At 39.3% G+C, this 15,410-nt stretch overlaps 1 protein-coding gene across 12 annotated transcripts in view; it reads right to left on the reverse strand.

Moving 5' to 3' along the window:
* The window catches only part of ZMYND11 (zinc finger MYND-type containing 11), a 129,516-nt gene that overhangs the window by 112,768 nt on the left and 1,338 nt on the right, over window positions 1–15,410 (reverse strand). The window contains exon 1 of one of the 12 annotated variants that reach the window (XM_059912259.1): window positions 15,119–15,140. The exons of the other annotated variants lie outside the window; for them this stretch is intronic. The gene's annotated coding sequence lies outside the window, so the exon portion shown is untranslated. Of the gene's footprint in view, window positions 1–15,118; window positions 15,141–15,410 lie in introns of those variants that run through there. 12 annotated transcript variants of the gene reach the window in all.

Below are 15,410 nucleotides of genomic sequence, written 5' to 3' on the forward strand. Positions count from 1 at the left end.
AATGATTTTTTTATGCATTAAAAATTTCTTAAAACAATGTGATTGGAAATCTAACATACACGTATTAGAAATGTCCACACCTGTTTAACCGGCGTGCTGTATATAACAAACACATTTTCTTAACAACCCAGGGTCAGCATCACCTGCAGCAGTACATCAACACGCCCCTGAGGTACACAGGACCTGCCTGCCCCTACACCAGGCTTCTCCACCTCGGGGCTATTGTGGGCCAGATGACCGTTGTGGAGCTGTCCTGTACATCGTAAGGTGTTAGCAGCATCCCTGGCCTCTACCCACCAAATGCCAAGAGTATCCCCCAGGGCTTGACTTCCAAAAATGTCTCCAGACATTGCCAAATGTCCCCTAAGGGGCAAACTGACTGCTACAAACCAAACAGGCGTGCTTTTTGCATTCATGTGCTTGATTTTTGTAATTTTCTACCTTCTCCCTCAGTGTTCACACTCAGTGGCACAGTAACCTCTTCTTAGTATGCATTTCTCAAAGGATTCCTTGTTCCTTTTTTAACTGTTTTAAATGTGTTGTCCACCAAAATATCAGAAAAACACCCTCATGACAGATGGTCTCCCAGGGAGGACCTCGGTCATGGTGGAAGACGGTAGAAGCTCTCCTCTGAGTAAAGTGTGTCTGTTTTTAGATCATAATTATTATGGATTATTAGTTAGCCTTTTTAGATTTTTTGGTCTCATTTTAATTTTCACCAAAACCAAAAGTGCAAAAATTGTATCACATTTTGTTTTTCTTAAAATTGCCATTGAGGCCAAACATCTTTCAAGTTTTTTGTTTTGTTTTGTTCTTTAACATTTGTAGCTCTTCTTTAGAAAAGTACTGTGTTCTCTATCTCCTATTATATGATTTGCCATTTTATTAATGATTCTTCAAAATTCTTTATGAACACCTGATGAATAGTATGTTTTGGGTTATCATTTATGTTGCCAATATTGTCCCAGTTTCCTTCTTTGTTTATAATGAGTTTTTTTCAGTTTTAAGTTTTTATGTAATCAAACTTGCCAATCTTTCCCTCTACAGTTTTTGCCCCTGGTATCAACCACTTTCCTCGATATTTAAAAAACACATACCAAAACAATGTACATTTTTCCCCCATAAAATCTCAATTTCTCTGAAATACATGTAATTTGTTTAATCATATAAAATGTTTTCTGGAAAAAAAAATCCTAATCCTTCTTTCAAAGCCAAATTTACCAAGGGCCTAGTATATACTAAGCCCTACCTAGCTTGTAAAAAGAGATAAAATTACAGGGAAAAAAATGTCCAATTAATAGAATTCAAAACTAAGAGGAATTTTCTTATATTTCATTTGTAGCCGTGAAATTTCAGCACAATATTTATTGTTTTATAAAATGAAATAAAAGATACAAAAATGAAAATCATCATAAAAACCCTGACACAGAAGAACTTTAGTACTGAATCTATAGTCAGCTGTCATTATTCGTGGATTCCACATTGTGAATTCACCTACTTGCTAGATCTGTGACCCCGAGTCAATACTCATGGCCTTCTGGCAGTTACTGGCAGACAGGCACACACGCCAGCCAAGGTGGGACAGGGCAACGCTTTGCCCTCGTGTTCCAGCTCCGTCAAGCAGTGTCCTTTTCTAACTCTATGTAGGCCACGTGCCTGGAGTTGTTGTGCTTTTTAAGTTGGTGTTTTTGCTGTTTAAAATGGCCCCCACAGTGCTGAGGTGTGTCCTGTCTCCTGGGCCTCAAAGGCTGGGATGCACCTGGTGTGTCTGCTGAGTGCAGCTCAGGCCCAGTTAAGGTGCTTCCTAAAGACTCAACCATCCCAACGTCCAGAACCAGGAACCTGTCTACAGAGAAGACAGGAAAGCTGCCAAGTTCCTGGATCCATAAAAAGTGCAGCGGGCAGCGCTGTCCTGAGGCTGAAAGCCACAGAAATTCACAATCACGTCAGGGTTCAGGAAAATGCTAAACCCTCCTCAGCTAGAGCTGGCCTGCAGGTTTCAAAAGGTGATATCATGTGAAAAATGAAATTTGCAAGCAAATCCTCTACAGGAAAAGTGCTCTGTAGGAGAACATGTTTGGACACTGAGACCTTATTTTTTTTTTTTTTTTTTTTTTTTTTTACCAGGATGTTGGCAAATGAACCTATTCATTGGAAATTTTGGTTAGAAAAATGTGTGGCCAGAGGCTTGCAGGTACTGAACCCTGCATTTCCCCTGGGGTAAAGGGTCAGTATTGGCTGATTCAGTGTTTGTGGTGACCTTACAGAACATAACTACAGTGAATAACAAAAATCGACTGAAATTAAAACAAAATGTGATCTTTACTTTTTAAATGTTTTGAGAATATCATTTTTATAACATTATAAACATCCTGAAAACCATTTTAAGTAGGGAGATGAAGAAAACTGAAGCTTTTATGATGTTTCCAGTTAGAGATGGCCAACTCTGGATAAATACCAGCATGGTAGAACAGGGATTACTGTGTCCCTATAATCAGCTCATAACATTAACTTCCTAATAAGGCTTTTAAAGTGACCCAATCACTGTCTTATAGGAACTTAGATATCTATGAAATAAGGCGTATAATGTTTGTATTAAAAATTATTTTAAATTAGCCATTCATTTATTACACAGCAACCATACCAGCTCATGCTAAGTTAGCCAGAATGTTTCATCTCTCAAAAAATGTTTTTCAAGAGGAGTCTCTCATAATTTGGAGACTGTATAATGGTAAATGTGAAATCTGAAGAAAATGACAAATAGCAATTCTGTACTTCAGAACTGATGGAATATGAATTAGAGTACATATTAGCACCATGCTGAATGTATTCAAGGTCAAAGAGAGACAACATAAAATCAGTCAATTTTATCCAATGCAGTTTATACTAAAAGAAACATGTCTTGCTTAATAAACATTTGAATGAATTTAAAAGGTGGACAACTCAAATAACGGCTTATACTTTCACGCACATTAATAATCACAACATACTTATACCGGCAAGATCTAGGTGCTTTCTCAGTCTGTACTGACCTCTCTTTTTTCCTAATACATTTACCTTTACAATTACCATCTCTTTAATTAATGAAATGAGACCAAAGTTTGCAACTGAACTTTTCCATTATTTGGATTCTGAATGCATGAGAATCAACTATAACTGTTTAAACCCTCAATTATTTGGCAGTCCATACAAGGATATTTTACCGCAACAAAGGAGCATATCCCACTTAACTACATCTACTTTACCATAATGAATGAGCAAAAGAATAAAGAACTTAGAAATTATATAACCACTTTCTAGATTAAAGCAAATACACAGGACGGGTGAGAACATGTGGCACTCCTCCTGCACTAATGTCAAACATCCAGAACAGCGGGCATTTAGGCTGGCAATGGCCTCTGGGCAGGACTGGGGAACACACATTCCTGTCTTGTTTTTCATACTGTCTCATTGAACTGTTATAATATATATCACAAAGCTTATAATATCTTTGAAAGTGTATAAAGTATTACTTATGCAAGAAAATCTGAAATCTTATAATTATCTTACACACTGTGAAATGTGTACAGCAGACACAAGCAATAGCAGACACTGACGTCTGCAAATAAATCCAGCACTTCCTATAGCTAAACTGCCAAATACTTGTTATTTTAATACAATGTCTGTTTCTAAAGTACTTGGAGTTTTAATTTGGGTAAAACATGTTTCCCATAATCTTGACAAGTAGCGTCAAAAAAGTCTGGTCTCATTTCACATTTCTAATAGATAGAGTAATGACGGCCTAGGACAGACACTGTGTTAAGAATTTTGAGGTCAAGGAGCAAACAGTGGGAAGGAGCGGGAGGAGAGTGAGTCTCCAGGAAACTTTAAAAAGAATATAATTATTAGTTGTGGTTTATGAAGGCATATTGTTTTCTGAAATAATCCCATCTCATAAGCATTAAAAATGGCCATGGCCATAACCACAGGTGGCACAGTACACAGGGACCGGATTACATGGAGTTTCATAAGCCAATCCTTTCATAAAGGATTTGAAACTTTAACCTAAGGGCAATGGAAGCCACTGAAGAATTCTCAGCAGAAGACAGTCATTAGACTCCCAACAGAAGACAGTGATTAGACTCCCAGCAGCTATTTAGCCTGCATCAATCATGGTAATTCCATCTTCCTTATCAGCTGACATCAAGTCCAGCAAGTGCTACGTGACTCAATGAGGGAGAAGTGTGCTAGGGCTACTTTTAGGACCAATTCCTAGCCCTAAAAAATGGCCTCTTCTCCCTCTAAATATCACTAGGTCTTAATATGATGCCCAAAACTGATGCAGCCTTCTTGCCGCCCTGAGGGGAACTAGCCTGAGAATAAAGCTGATGCTGAGGGCTGGACAAAGGAAAGATGGTTCTTTGAGCTGTTGCTTGTGTCACCTGGAGTCTATCCTCTCTCTGGACTTCCAGTTAGATGAGAGAATAAGTTTGCATTAGCCAGTTTGAGTCAAGTTCTTCTGTAAGTTCCGGCTGAAAGCACCTTAGCTGATATAATAATTATTCCCATGTTGGTGGTAAGTGAAACCATGAGTCGGGATGAGACTCTGGAGGGAGGCAGGTAGTGAAGAAAGAATGGAGTCCTAGGGCAGAGTGGGGGGCACCTCATGTTTCATTCTAGGCAGTAGAAGAGCAGCTGGTAAACAGACAAGCAGCAGCCAAAGGTTCTAAAGAAAAGCAAAAGAGTGTGGCATTACAAAAAACAAAAACAAAAAGGAGTGTTTCACGAAGGGAATGGTCAACTGTGCCTCTCGGCTGATGAAAGTCAAGTAGAATGGAGGGCTGAAAGGCTCAGGTGGACTCAGCAACTTGGCAGTCACAGCACCTCCCTGGAACAGCTTCAGTCGTCTGATAGTGTAGAAGCTGGACTGGGAAGAAGTACAGAAACAAAAAGAAAGATGATTCTTTGGATAAGTGTTCAGAAAGAAGAAGGATTATATAGGGGAGAAAAGAAAACCAGAGCAGTGGATGTGGAGTTCTGAAAAGATTTTTGTTGTTTTCTGTTTTGTTTGTTTTGTAACGGTGAGATGATGTCAGAGTATATCTAAATGAAAATCGAAGAGAGCAAGTATAGAAGGGAATGCAAATGAGATAGGTAAGAGGTTTCAGAAGGGATGATCTACAGAGACAGAGGTGAAGAGAATGAGAGAAGGAGATGTGAGGGCAGGCATGTCTGCAGATCTGGAGTAAAGCAAGTTACTTCCCACAGGAAGCCTTCCTTCTCCTCTGGAAAAAGAGGCTAAACTCCTCTACAAGAGTAATGGGGGGTAGAGAGGTGTGAGGAAAGTGAAGAAAGTTTAGTAAGTCATTATTGAAAGTGGACGGTGAACTGATCAGAGAAAGCCTGAGAGCCCAGATGACCATGTATGTTGGTTTCCAAGAACCTACATACACTGTCATGAGCTCTGTAGTTTCCCTCTACCAGCATGCAGGCTGTTAGGGTAAATTCATCCAGAATTCGGGTTTTGCCTATATATTGTAGGCACTGAAAAGATAAAGGGGCATTCTTTTGTCTACCTACATGCACTTATGTGACCTACTATATGTACAGCACTGTACTAGGTATTATAAAGAAATTTTAAAAGTTAGTGTTCTCAGGTCAAGGAACTGGGAAAATAAGATAATTATAGGAAGGTAAGATAATTATAAGATGATTATAAAAGGCAATATAGAATAAGAACTAGTTGAGGCAAACTTTAAATGCTGTAAGGGGACAGATCACTGTGGGATAGCAATAAGATGGAGAAGATGAAACTTGATAGAGATCTCAAATGCCAACAAATTTTAAATTAAATTTTAAGCTAACTTCAGCACTGGGGGCAGAATGCGGAGGGGAAAGGAGGATACCCGAGCAAAAGTTATAAAGTATTATTAATGTAAAAGTACTACTTGTGCATTAAAGAAAACACTTACTGAAAGAGTAAACATAACTGGCTGAAGTAAAAGTTTTACTTAGGGGAACAGGAGATAAGACTAGAAAATTAGACTAAGAACAGACTCCAAAATATCCTGATGACAGGATTATAAGCTCTGGGAGAAGGAAAATGAATGAGGAGAGGTTTACAATTGTCTCCGAATACTGCCTATTAGCAGATTTCAGGCCACAGTGCAGGGAAAGAAAACAGGAACAGAGCCTGTGGTCTCCCTGAGTTGAGGAGACAGAGCAGAGACCGCAGTGACCAGTTTTCAGCTCAGCATTTCATTTGGTAGAATTCAAATTTGTTAGTCAATTACTTTCTCTATGAATCAGATGTCAGATCCTCTTCCCTCCCTATTATTATAATATTTAGAATCATTCTATGAAATAGTATCTCTACTTAGGAACAAACAGTATATAAAATAATTTGTAATAGTATACCCATCTAACATTTTCCACTCTATTCTGCAAGGTCCAATTTTATAGGAATATTCTATTTAAAGATGCAGTTCTGACAAGAGCAACCAATATAATTCTTGAACATATCTGGTAATCTAAAACTGAGAAATTTATGTTTATTTAAGACAATCTGACTTAACACACTTTAAAATAGACAAAAGCGAGAGGACTGATGTCAGTGGGAAACGGCCTGCAGAGGAGGCTGTGGCATCCGGCTGGAAGAGCGAATGACCTGCTCAGAACTTGAAGACCAACAGTCAGCACCAGGCCAAATGAGGCTTCTCCAGGCCACTCCTCCTCCTCTAAAGCCCTGACTTCCGAAGACTGATGGATTCTGCACTAGAGAGGAAGGAAGAGGAACCAGTGCAAATTCTCAGGCTCTCCATAGGTCCTCAGGAAGCCCACTGGGAAGCCTCAGCATGCTGAGGGAGAAGTGCAAGAACAGGAGAGAACACAGATACTGGCCATCAGTGACTGCAGTGACAGTGAATCTCACAGCTCACAGGCTTCTTCCCTCAGAATCTTCTGGTACTCAGTTTAGACAATGAATCTGCTCCTGCTCTGGCCCTATCTCTGGGGAACAACCTGTAAGTGGAAATGACACCCCCAATCTGTAGGAACATCAAGGATCACCTGAAATCCAGACAAAAGCCAAGGATACCCAGGTTGCTAAGCAGCAGTGCCAGGAAAACCTCCTCAGATGGTCTCACTATCGCCTGCAGGCACAACTTCACCATGGCTGGCATAATCGCCCAGGGAAAGACATCCAAGTGCTTCTGATGCCTGTCAGGGTCACAAGCTTACTCCACAACCTGCAGGAACACTTGGCCACTGCTCAAACTACAGGAAATCTCAGAGACACTGAACTGGGTGGCAGCCTACCCCCGGACATCATTTGCCTCAGACACAATGCAGGACCATTAGGAAACACCAACCAACCCCACCTTTGCTATCCACCTTCCCTGACCATCAGCAGAGTGACAATACCAGAGCATTTCTGAGGAACCTGAAAAGACTTGAGGTTTTCTTCTGGGATATATTTATTTTTCAGGCTATTTTGATTATCCTGTGTAGGAAACTTCAAGAATAAGATTCCTGAAAAATAATTTCTGAGACAGAGAGCTGAAGGTTGTAGAGTACATCATTTTCTATAAACCATTATAAAACGAATTTTCTAGAAGTCGTCATATGTACTTGGCCTACTTAAAAAAATTAAAATTTGTAACTTTAAAAGTTAAAAAAAAATCCCAACTGGAACTTTAAAATAGAACCCAGACCCATCCCCAGAGATTCTGACTTAATGTTTTTGTTAAGAAAAAAAGTAATTCAGATGCTCAGTCATGACTGAGAACCAGTGTACCATCAAGAGCTTCCCATGTGTCATCCAAAATCCCAAAGAATTTATTTAAAAGAACAAATAAAATGCAAGTACTACTTCAATAAGGCTTACAACAGTATTTTTTCATTAGCATTTGTTTAAAATACGCAAATGAATCAAGAGAAAGTCTGCCTTTAAACTGGATTGGTGGTTGTTCAGCCTTTTTTTTTTTTTTTTTTAATATTTTATTTATTTGTTTGTTTATTTTTGGCTGCACTGGGTCTTCATTGCTGCGCACAGGCTTTCTCTAGTTGTGGCGAGCAGCGGCTACTCTTCATTGCAGTGTGCAGGCTTCTCATTGCAGTGGCTTCTCTTGTTGTGGAGCACGGGCTCTAGCCGCACGGGCTTCCGTAGTTGTGGCTCGCGGGCTCTAGAGTGCAGGCTCAGTAGTTGTGGCACACGGGCTTAGCTGCTCCGTGGCATGTGGGATCTTCCCGGACCATGGCTTGAACCCGTATCCCCTGCATTGGCAGGCAGATTCTTTACCCCTGCGCCACCAGGGAAGCCCGGTTGTTCGGCTTTTAATTCACTAGGAAATAACTGAGACTAAAGCTAGGTTTATTTTAATAATCATAAGAAAATAAAATTTAACTTTCAAATTACTCAAATGGAAGTTTCTTAACTAAAACAACCTAACACGAATACTGATCACAATCGAGAGGCTTCTTCAGAACTGTATGTGTAGAAAATATATGTGCAGAATAAGAAAATATGTTATTTCAAAATAAAAGATATCAGGTATTTTGACATTACACTAAGTGTGACATTTTTAAACATAAAAGAAATGTTAAATTACAAGTACAGTAGAAAAATAAACCACTTTAAACTTTATACCCTCTACAATTTAAAAAGATAACGTCTCTAATAGTAAATAAAATGCCCCGAAAACCTTTTAAATATGGTATCAATGGCAAGCCCAAATAAATCAATCTCACTTGTTCCTACCACAAGTACTGGCCAGCTAAAGTATATATATTCAATACTAATTTGAGAAGGGCTCCATGTCAAAACTCAATTGAAAATTAAGAACTTGATCTCCCTAACAGCATTTTTCAGATACAGTTTTGAGACAGAAAAGCAATCAACAAGCAGATAAATCAAGAATCTACAAAAAAAATAAAGCGTTCATAATAGCTTTCAAGCTGAGATACTTTAGCCTTCATTAAAAGACTATTTCTTTTTAAAATATCTTTCTATAACTATTAAATATGAGAAAACCTTATATAATATCCCCGCTGATGAGCATCAACACAATCTGAACCTGGGCATGCTACAACTCAATTGATCTATGTCTCTCTTCACCATATGCTTCACACTATTTTATTTTAGACAATAAACACCTACTGACTCCTGAAGCCTCAGCACTTAGAGTAACTTTCAAGAAATTAGCTATTTCAATCCAAATTGAACTTATGCAACAGAGGAATACTAAAAGATTCCTCAAGACAATGACTGCCCCTTCTAATGCAGCACAAAAACTTTAGTGGTAAAGTTAATTTCAAATATTTTCAAACATTTCTCTCCTATACGTAAGTATTAAAATGATTGTAAGTTCCCCCCACACACCCTGTGGCAAGTTATCTTCATAATGTGAGTTGCCAATAGTTACAGCAAGAAAATGAGCCAATGCTTGTTCTTAGGTTACGAGCTGTCATTACCAGTGAAACTGGAATTAACCAGAACTTTACGTATGGAATGTTCTGATTACCAGGAGGTTTCTAATATTCCTTTCTTTCCACCTCCTACTTTTGAAAGAAGAGTGAGCATAGTTTCACGTTCTGTTACTATTCCATACTTTTGCAGACATAAATGTATACTTGTAAGATGACAGTGTATGAGTACAAAGATCCAAGAAGTTGGTGAGTTTTAGGGAGAAAGAGCAGCCAAATGCAGTATAGGGGTACTTCCCTGGTGGGGCAGTGGTTAAAAATCCGCCTGCCAATGCAGGGGACACGGGTTCGAACCCTGGTCCCGGAAGATCCCACACGCCGTGGAGCAACTAAGCCCGCGCGCCACAACTACTGAGCCTGCGCTCTAGAGCCTGCAAGCCACAACTAACGAGCCCACGTGCCACAACTACTTAAGTCCTCACGCGTAGAGCCCGTGCTCTGCAACAAAGAGAAGGCACCGCAATGAGAAGCCCGCGCACTACAACAAAGAGTAGCCCCCGCTCTCCGCAATGAGAGAAAGCCCGGCACAGAAACGAAGACCCAAGGAAGGAAGGAAAGAAGGGAGGGAGGGAGGAAGTAAATAAATAATTTTTTTGCTTTAAATGGAGTATAGGTTTGCTAGTCATAGACGTGAATTCAAATACCCATTTGATCATGTGTTCTGTGTGACCCCAGGCACTAATAACTTAACTCTTCCAAGTCTCTTCTCTATTATAAGTTATATAATACTTATAACTGTGCTGTATAATATTGTAATTTATCATATAATCATACTATAATAAATACTTCCCTCATTATGCTGCTGTGAGAACTAAATGGAGTATGTAAATTGCCTAGGATAGTAGGTGCTCAATGACACCTTCCTTTACAAACAATGGTGCTGCCACAAGCAATACCTTTACAATGATAAATAGCTTTCTAAAAACTGCTTACAAAGAAGACTTCTATAGGGACATAATGTGTGTACATAATCGAAGTACAATGTATTTATGACATATTATCTTGCAATACACCACAGTATCTTCCTCATTTTAAAAATATAGCATTTTAAATCCCAATTGTGAGAGTTGGTATTAAGTAACAAGCTCTCAAAACAAATCCATTTCTAACTATTTGTATATATCTTTCTTTTGTTTACATGATAAATGCTTGGATAGGAAAGAAGAGTCTTCCTTCTTTAAATTCTATTTTAAGTTTACTTAGCACACAAGCAGGTCAAATTAGGAAAAAATATTAAAGGTTTTAAGTGGGACTATCTTAGTGCTTAGATAGTATCAGGAGAACAAAAAAAAATTACTAATCATAACAAAGTTGTTTTTAAAAATCCTCAAGTGGGGGCTTCCCTGGTGGTGCAGTGGTTGAGAATCCGCCTGCCAATGCAGGGAACACGGGTTCGAGCCCAGGTCTGGGAAGATCCCACATGCCGCAGAGCAACTAAGCCCGGGCGCCACAACTACTGAGCCTGCACCCTAGAGCCCGTGAGCCACAACTACTGAGCCCACGTGCTGCAATTACTGAAGCCTGTGCGCTCTAGTGCCCGTGCTCTGTGAAGAGAAGCCACCGCAATGAGAAGCCCGCGCACCGCAACGAAGAGTAGCCCCCACTCGCTGCAACTAGAGAAAGCTCGCGTGCAGCAACAAAGACTCAACGCAGCCAAAAATTAAATAATTTTTTTTAAATCCTCAAGTAGTTAATAAAGTCGCAAAGTTACAAATTAGAATGAATTTGAAATCAGTGTTAAGACTTCAAAAGTAATCTCAGCTCAAATACAATGTACCCTAACTCACAAACATTGCTCCATAGCACCTGTACTTAATTTCTTGTTGCACTTTATTGCACTTGCTTCAGTAACTGTGTTATCTAGCAAGTGTCTAGCACATAGCAGTTTCAATAAATAACAATGAATGAACTCAAGATATCAAAACATATTCTACCTATTACAAGAAAATACAATATATTTTAATGTGCTCTTATGAAACATTATGGAACAACTATAAAAGCATTTCTTTAAAACAAAACTAGTTTATTATACTTAAATATTACTCAGTTTACAAAATTAAAACACTATGTATAAGTTTTCAGCAACACATTTTTCCAACTACTATATAAGAGTACAAGGTAATCTACTCAATATATTCCTCTCATCTCTGAAGAACAGATGAGTCCATATGATCCCTTAAAAATGCTGATATGACAGTATTCCATTACCTTTGTCATTTCTATTAATCTCTTTGTCTATTTCTTTAATTTCACATGAAGTTAGGCAAATGATTAGCCATTATGTATTAATGAATAGAAAACAAACCCCCAAAATACAATGAATGATGTCTAAATATTTACTAGTTGAACATAAATTAGATTTGTAAAATTGAGTTGAATACCTAAGCCTAACAATTTGCTAAATTTCCCTACTAAATACATAATGGTCTCTACAAATATTTTCTTAATTTCCAAATAAATGTTTTTTAAATTTTGCATACTATTTATTTGCATTTGTAAGTAATTTGATATCAAATATTGTACAGCATTTTCACAATACAAACTACAGGCATACTTCATTTTATTGCACTTCACCTTACAGGCCCTCACAAATACTGTTTTCACAAACTGAAGGTTTGTGGCAAGCCTGCATTGAGCAAGTCTACTGGCACCATTTTTCCAACAGCATTTGCTCACTTTGTGTTTCTGTGTCACATTTTGGTAATTCTTGCAACATTTTAAGTTTTTTCATTATTACTGTATTTGTTATGGTGATCTGTAATCAGTGATCTTTGATGTGACTACTAAAGCTCACTAAAGGCTCAGATGTTGGTTAGCATTTTTAGCAATAAAGTATTTTTTAATTAAGGTATATATACTGGTTTTTGGACATAATGCTACTGCACACTTAACAGACTACAGTATAGTGTATATATAACTTTTATATGCATTGGGAAACCAAAAAACTCACATGACTTGCTTTATTGTGGTATCTCCTTTACTACGGCGGTCTGGAGCAGAACCCATGGTATCTCTGAGGTATGCCTGTAAATAGCTTTCCAAGAATTTTCTAAGTGGAAAATCAGTAATAGGCACACACACACCCAAAAGGATCTTTCCTTAAGGCAGCACATATGTTTAAGATACTACATGTGAGATATTACATCATACTGATGGGTATTTAGATTTCAATTTGTATCTCCCTTCCATTATGTTCATTTCTATCATTTCACCTCTTATCACAGAGATTCTCAAGCCTGTATGTTATATGGATCATATTCTCTCAAAAAACTACTACTGATAGTTCATTCACTTCTTATTCTAGAGAGTATGTATGTGTGTTGAGGGGTGTGGGTGTGCTACAAGGAGGTGGAACCTTACACAGTTAAAAGGAAGACTGCTATGCTTTTAAGATGATCACATGTATGATTTTTAAAAGTGGGATAGTGTACATAAAGAACTTTGCACAATGGCTGACACTTGGTAAACATACAATATATGATGCCTATTTTCATCATGGTACTCATTTATGTTATAAACTTGTGGATACAAAAACATTTCAAAAATCAAGACCAAAGGAAGACAGACCACTGATGATATGGAGAACCTTCAGATCACTATTGATCTTCACAGAATCACGGTACCAAAGCAGATTTCAATTGTTTTGAAATTTTGACAATGCCACTGAAACAAAGTAACTGAAAGTCTTCATGTAAGAGATACGGATAGCAATTAAACTCCTTGTTTTTCAGATGGGGAAACTGAGACCAGGCATGGCAAGTTTAAATAATTTGCCCAAGATCACTCTGCTAGTAATGACAGAGGTGAGATTCAGACCCAAGTCACCTGGCCTCAAACTCATGTTGCTATACTACCTCCAAATTACAAGAATCTAATCAACCTGTAAAAAAATTCAACGTTAAGTCCAATTAAGGTTTTCAAACAGTGAAACTTTTTTTTTTTTTTTTAAAGTCAGACTCTTCTCCTTAACATTTTCTCCTTTTTTCCAGATACAGCCTCTTGGCTTAAATGTTTTCTATGGAGAATTCAATTGAAGGCTGGTAGGGGTAGTTAAACAAAATCTGATACCAGAGGTTTAGGGCTTTAAGCAACAGTAGGACAGTATTTGATACTTTATTACAAATGTTAAAATTCTTAATTAGCTTCAATCAGTGTCTCAATTTAGGTATGCCAAAGGGTATGAATGTCTCTCTTATACACTACCTGAACAACCCTTAAAGGAAAAGTGGGTACTGTTACAAAAAGGTGAGAGTTCAAATAAACACAGGTCAATTCATGGAAACATGCAAGATGACATACACTCAAAGTATCAACGTAATGATATCTTAGGAATATTGCATATGAACTAAGGAGAGATAATTTTAACATTTTAATTGATTTTTCTTTGTAAAGCTGGGAGCACTCACATATATGTTTATTTAACCACCTTGCAACAGGTAACTGAATAAATAAACTGCCCAATTACAAAATGTAAAAGGGAGATTCCGTTTTCATACGAACAACATCTAAGGAGAAACATATGAACAACATCTAAGGGGGAAAAAGTACCACAATAGAGATCCTCTGTTAATCATGCATGGAGTTAAGCAAGAAAAATATTTTATTGATTCTGTCATAATCACAGCCCATATTTTCTGACCTCTGATTCTCTAACTTGGCCATCTTATAAAGAAGAGTCCACCAAAATAATGACTAATCAACGCTAAAGACAAAGAAAATAACATGCCTGTACAAAATTCATATTTTATCTCCTGCTTCTACAAGTTAGAATTCAGAAGTCACAAAGGTGACCGTGCTTACCAGAAAGCACTCAAACTTTTAAAGTACAACCAAGACTATCTCTCTGCTAACTTCAAACCATTAATTACAATCAATGACCCAAAAACCTGAAAAGGTTATGCATCCCATAATTACTAAGTTACAACTACTACATTTCTCGGTTTAAAAGAAAAACGTTTTACTTTCTGCCTTTAAACAGACTAAATTATTTTTAAGCAGTCTCTTGTTTCCACAGGACACCGCTTATTGTAGGATGCAGAACACCTGGGTGAGGCAGACCAGCGGACCCAGGACCTAAACCTCATAAGCCCTGTGGGGCCTCTAAAAATCTGACCCAAGCGGGCCCCTCCAACCTTCAGGCAACCATCCCTCAACAGGGTACCTGCTTTGAGTTCACAGGACCCCGGGTACTATGTACACACCCCACAAGCGCACACGAAGCACCACGAACACACAGTATGTAACACCAGGTATGACATGCTCACACCGGGAACCATGTGGACCCGTATATAACACCAGGCACCAGGGACAACTAGGTACCATGCACACACCAGGTATGATATCCCCACCACATATAACACCAAGTACCAGGTGCACACCGAGCACCAGAAACACAACGGGTATCATGCATGCTCCCACGGTATATAACACCAGGCACACATTCGGGACCACGGACACACCAGGCAGCATGCACACACTAGGAATCATGCCCCACCACATACCAGGTGCACACTGGGCACCACCGACACACAGCATATAACACCAGGCGCCACGGACACACCGGGCACCATGACCACACGGTACGTAACACCGACCACCATGGACACACTGGGTATCACACCTCCACCGTACATAACACCGGGCACCACGGACACACCGTGAGCGCCTCCAGCGCTGGGCCAGAAAGGCGTTAAGGGGACAGTCCACGCGGAAGTTGGGGTCCCAGGCCGGCTGCTGCGCCCCAGCTTAGCTCCCCTCCGGACGCCCGTAGGGATGGGTGGCGGACACTCAGGCGGTCCTGGGGGCCCGGGAGGATCTGCGGAGGAGGCGGAGGCCTCGCTGCCGCCCGTTCCCAGCCCCGGGGACCAGGCCTCGTCTGGGCCCTTGGGGACCACCCTGCCCAGCCGCAGCCTTCGCTCCCAACAACTAGCCGTCAAGGCAGACGCCCG

The sequence above is a fragment of the Balaenoptera ricei genome, chromosome 2 (assembly GCF_028023285.1).
Source record: "Balaenoptera ricei isolate mBalRic1 chromosome 2, mBalRic1.hap2, whole genome shotgun sequence".
In the NCBI taxonomy this organism is placed as follows: Eukaryota; Metazoa; Chordata; class Mammalia; order Artiodactyla; family Balaenopteridae; genus Balaenoptera; species Balaenoptera ricei.